We start from the raw sequence: 6,000 nt of genomic DNA, 5'->3' as shown, positions 1-6,000 counted from the left end.
CTTGAATATACCGTATATGCTTACTTTAGCACAGAGAGGAAGACCTTGTACCTGCACCTACATGAACTGAAGAATTGCTCAGTCTGTGACGCAGGCATCCCTCAATGTCACACTCTGGATATTGTCTTTTTGGCTGGGCACCAAGAGGGTGATCTGAAAGTGAGGCATATTGAAATCAGCCCCTTGTCATTGTCAGATCACTTCCTGCTGAGCTTTAGGCTTTCAGCACCCTTTCCCCTCTGCAGAGACAGGGGACCTTTTAGGATGGTCCTCCCTTGAAGGTTGATGGATCTGAATGGTTTCCAGGCAGCTCGGGGGGGGGGGTTTCCCCAGTTGATATAACTGGCACTCCTGTTGAAGCCCTGGTTGATCTCCAGTTGGCTCAGGCTGTTGACACGGTCACCGTTAAGCACCCTCTCCTGCTTCGTGGAGCCCTTTTGGTTCCATGGTATAATCCCAAGCTGAGGGAGACAGCTTGAATGCAAGTGGAGGAAAACTCCAGTTGAATACAACCAAAGTGTGCATTTTCAAGCTTACTCAGTGGCCGTGGAGGCAGCAAGGAAGGCATAGTTTACTACCTCCATTGCATCCTCACTATGCCATCACATCTTTTCCAGGTACTGTAGTGTGGAGTCTTTTGCATACTGGCCCAAATGAGGTGGTAGAACCAATGGTAGCTTGCTGCGACTTGTTTGGCGAGCATTTTGAGAATAAAATCACTTGCATTCATCGGGACCTTGACTCTGCAGTTATAGTGGTTGAATCTCAAGAGATGTGCAGGAGATGTCTGGTCCTGTTTTGTTGGATGAATTTCAGTTGATGCAGCTCAAGGATGTGGACAAGGCACTTCCATCAGTCTGGGTGACTACCTGCACTCTGGACCCTTACCCCTCTGATAAAAATCCAGCAGGGAAGAGCCAGCTGCCTGGAGTTCATCTCCTGGCAGTTCCTGCCTGTTTGAAGGAGGCAGTGATAAGGCAGTTCCTTAAGAAACCATCCCTAGATTCTGAGAATCTTAGTAATAATCTGTGGCCTGTTAAATGTGGTGGATGGACTGTGTTAGTATGATTATTATGCTCTGTATTATGTTTTTTTCATTATGCTGCGAAAATTACATTCTTAATGTTCTACACCACCCTGATATCTTTATCTAAAGAGATCAGGGTGGTGTACAACATTAGGAACATAAGGGCAGTATAAAAACAAACAAACATGCTCTTGCACCCCCATTTTGTGAATGCAGTTCATGATCAAGGAATTTTCCTTTCTGGAGGCACTAAAAAAAAGTTTCTCCAAAGCTGCATGTTGCTGCCAGATGTTTCCACAAGACTTCAAAACATTGAAGTTATTTGTGTGCTTTGGCATACATGACTTCATCCCCAAGGACTATTTCAGGAGGCTCCTCCTCCTTAATTAAGCTAATTAGCACTCTGCGGTGTCCTTTGCAAAGCTATTCTATTGTCTTCCTCCTCATAGCATTTCAACTATTCATGAATCTTACAGTGTTTTGAAAGGTTCTCTTCAACGAAGCTTAACACCTTTGAGCATGATCTCACTCTGACCCTCTGGAAAGGTCTTGGTTTTGCTACAGAAGAAGTACAGAAACCTGCAGTGTTTTGACAGTACAGATCTAGCAACTTGGGACTGGTGTCACCAAAGGAAAATGTTCAAGGGTTTCCGTTGGCACTACATTAAAGGAAGAGTGGGAGATATCCTAGGCAGACTGACTCTTCAGGGTAATCTTCAGATATTATAGCATCCATATCAACTGTGGCTCTGTCCTAGATAACAGGATGTAGAAGATCTGATGAAACCTAATTGTAAGGAACAGATTTTAATCTGATGTTACGCGTTTGTCTCCATGCAAATTGGGCCAGCGGGACATGAGACACAGTCGGCTCTTCTTTCGTTACGCTCTCTTCAGCAAACCTGAGAGCTGTATGGATTCCAGAGGTGGTAGCCAATGCCAGTCCTACTCAGAGTAATGGCCACTGGAATCAATGAGCACAACAAACTTAGGTTCATTAATTAGAATGGATTTAACTGGATGCAACCCAGGTATTCTATATCATCACAAACAGCATACCTGCAAAATTAATACACATAATCTCAGGTTTAAACCATTTAACTTCTAAAATTAGCTCCTGGCTTTTTGCATTACATCGTTTAGATCCAACTATCTTGTGTGTACATTACAATAGTGAGCACAACTTACTGCTTTTCAACACCTCTCTTGCTTTTAAGAATGAGTAAGGTTCAAGAAACAGTTTCACTTTTGCCAACATAACAGTGTCCTGGCTCTTCCTGTCCAATGAAGCTCACAACTCCAGTTTTGCCAAAAGCTTTGCAGGCAAGGCAAGTGGGGGACTGGGTAAACAAACAGGCACTCCTTCTGGTGGGCTGGCTAGTTGAGATTCATGTGCAATGGCATTGCCATGTTCTTGCCAATGAATGTGGGGTGGGTGCCACTTTTGTATTTTTGTAATGTTTTGTTTAAGTTTGTTTGCTGCTTCTGTTTCCTGCACACTGCTTAGATATATATTTTTAGTATATTAAGTGGTATCCAAATTAAATAATTAATCAATAATCAACCATTCTGTTCAGCATCAGATTTACTTCTGGCTCCAGAAGCGGGAAGCCTGGTATGACAGTGAAAATATTTGCCTTTAGTTTGTTCTTTTGGTGCTCATTTTCATCTTGCCTGTATACAGCTTCAAAACAATTACCATCATCAACTGGGGAGCTGAGGTTAAGAGATGTCTGAAATGGGGTTTCAACTAAGATCTCTCAGGATTAGGTCTGCCAGTCTGCTGAAGCACATTGGCCAACATCCAAAAGTCACAGACTCATGCTTTTAATGAGGTTCTTCAGATTTTCTACATTTGCCCATCACTCTTAAAATTTTATAGTTATGTATTTACACAGTTTATTATGTATTGCCTGTCACCCGCCAAGCTATCAATGATGCAGTTTCCCACCTGTGATAGTTCAGAATTAATTCTATGTATGACTTTCACAGCATCAGCCAAATAATAATTAGAACAGGAGTCTTTGAAGCATCATCCAATCAGCAGAATACCTGTGCCCAGTGCTTTTTTTTTTCTAAAAAAGTGTTTAGGGGTATTCTCATTTTGACTCAATAAAATCACCATTTTATAGTTCAAATCAGGGAAAATAAATACAGTAAAAGTACAAAGACTCCCAAAATGTTTAGGGGTATACATACCCCTGCGTACCCCCAGGAAAAAAGCACTGCCTGTGCCTCTCTAATGAAGTTGTAAAACTTTGTTTCCAACCTACACATCTAAAAGAGGGGTACCTAAACTGTGGTCTTCTTCCATGGTTCCAGTTACAGGTAGGTAGCCGTGTTGGTCTGCCATAGTCAAAATAATTTTTTTTTTAAATTTTGTATCTGAAGAAGTGTGCATGCACACAAAAGCTCATACCAAGAACTAACTTAGTTGGTCTTCAAGGTGCTACTGGAAGAATTTTTTTTATTTTGACTATGGTCTTCTTGACACTGTTTGGCTCCAACACCCACTAGCCCCAGCCAGTATGACCAGTAGCCATTGATTATGGGATTTGGAGCACAACCACCTCTGGAGGGTCACAGGTTCTCCATCTCTGACATAAAACACAACGCAGGTTATTTTGTGGAGTGAGTTAGTTATGAGCAGGGCTTTTATTCAGCCGGAACTCACCGGAACTCAGTTCAGGCACCTCTCAGGTGGGGCGCCATTGCCATTATAAGAGAATAAGGGAGGCATTCATGGTGAGTTCTGGCACTGCTTTTTCTAGAAAAATAGCACTGGTTATGACACTTATAAACTTTCATTTGCTCAAAGGTTCCAGGGCAAGTTACAAACAATTAAAAAAAAATCTATATGAAAGCATGCAATCTAAAATAAGAATAAAAATCTTACTAAATGCAGCAGCAGCAGCATGATATAGTAGAGGGAGGAGCGCCAGCTAAAAATATCTCACCTCACCCCTTCACAAGCCTGAGCAAATATCATATGTCATCTGATTTTTACCTTTGCTAGTTTTCTCCCAAACCTCAAAATGTACCCTTCAAATGGCTTATCTAAAAGAAGAAAACAGGAAGGACACAGACAAACACATGCAAAAGATGGTAATTACTGATTTGCAGTTTTCTAGTGAACTGTGAGCTAAGCGAGCAATTCCTTTAACAAAGGAGACATTTTTAATAGATTAAAAAGTAGGACACTGGGCAGATATGCAGAGCTTTGGGGCCCATTTTGGCTTTGTTTTAATGTCTGCAGCCTTCACACAGAACATGACTTAAGCTGGCTGTGTCATCTCTGGTCCGTTTTCAAAGCCTCTCACGTGCTCTCCTTTCCTGGTCAGTACAGGTAAGAGGCTGCAATGATGTCCCAAAATATAAGCATAGGAGAGTTGGTGATGAAGGCTCATACTGCAAAGGCAGAAACTCCTATGAAACAAAATTCTCCTATTGTGGAAAAAGTATGCTTGGCTGACTGCTGCCTCGCCAGGAAAGGGCGGTCGGAACCCCGAGTCAGCTTCAGGTTCTCATATCAGTATAAACAGTAGCATCAGGTGCCAGAGAAACTGTAATAATGAAAGCAGGACGGGTTGGGTGTTTCTCCCCCCACTTTTTTGTGAGTGTCTTTTTCCACATGTCCCTGGTAAGATTGCCAGACAAGAAGAAAAAAAATTCTGGCAGTCATTGTGGCTGTGAAGTAAATAAATATGGTCAATCAGACCTTAGAATAATTCGTCGGCACTACCAATGGAAATAATTTTGGATACAGTCTACCAAGTAGAGCTCCTTCCCAAAATCCACTGAAATGCAGCAGAGTTTTGTGGGATCTGTGGGAAGCTGTTCCGCCTCATTCTACAGTTCCTCTTTATCCAGGCTTAGAACATGCTAGCCTAGGAAAAGGCATAGTAATCCCAAAAAAAGTCTATTGCTCCATGTGTGTTTCACAACTACGCTGCCATGATGCTTTTCAGCATTTTTTATTTGCATTGCATTTCAGATATCCAAAATGTGAAAATAAATATTGCACCTGAAAAATGTCAGCAATAGACAACTGCAGTGTGATGTCCATGCTTCAACACCTGCCCTGGCTGCTACCTTGTTTCTGGGCACAATTCACTGTGCTGGCTATGACTCAGAATACAATGCATGATTTGGGATTGGTTTGCCCGAAAGACCATGCTCTTTCATTTGAGTCTGTATGCCCCAACATCTGAAGCATGTTAGGTAGGAGCCTGAGACAGGGCCTTCTCAGTGGCTGCTCCCACACTCTGGAGCTCCTTGCCAAGACAGGCCCATCTAGCCTCATCCCTGATAATAATCTACTGGCAAATGAATGCATTTTTATTCAGTGAGACTTTGGGTCTCATGTTTGGATTACTGTAAAGGTTGCCATTTGATCACCTGACTGTTCTTATTGGCTTTGTTAATGTTTTGCCTGTTTTTATGTTTTCATTTTTACTTTGTATTTTACTGTTAGCTGCCTTGAGCATCATTTGCTTAAAATATGGGGTGCAAATTTAATAAATAATTGTGTGGCCATTGCTCTAGAACCTTTGGCCTTCCAAACGCTACTGTAATCATCACTGGTCATTGGACGTGCTAGATAGGGCTGGACTCTTAACATCAGTGGAAATACTTGAAACAGTCATCTTAAAATATCAACACAGGTAAGGGCAAAAAGAGCAACTGCTATAGAATTCATACTCTTCATTTATAATTCTTTGGCCATTCACAGCAAATCTAAGGCTCTGCATTCAGTTGTTGTTTTCAGAAAAGTAAAGACCAGAAAAGAACTTTTTTAGTCTTGGAATGTTGGTAACTGTAGTTTCATGAGTGGAATGAACACGAGTCCCCTTCATACAGCTAGATTTTAGAAGAGAAGCAGTAAGGAAATCATCACAGTTCTAGCACACCTGTGGTAAAGCATGTTACGGATGATTTATTTTTTAAAGGCCTAGGTGAATTCCAAGCATTTG

Source organism: Podarcis bocagei, assembly GCF_964188305.1.
Source record: "Podarcis bocagei genome assembly, chromosome: 2".
In the NCBI taxonomy this organism is placed as follows: domain Eukaryota; kingdom Metazoa; phylum Chordata; class Lepidosauria; order Squamata; family Lacertidae; genus Podarcis; species Podarcis bocagei.
The sequence above is the reverse complement of the archived record's forward strand: the minus strand, read 5'-3'. Positions refer to the sequence as shown.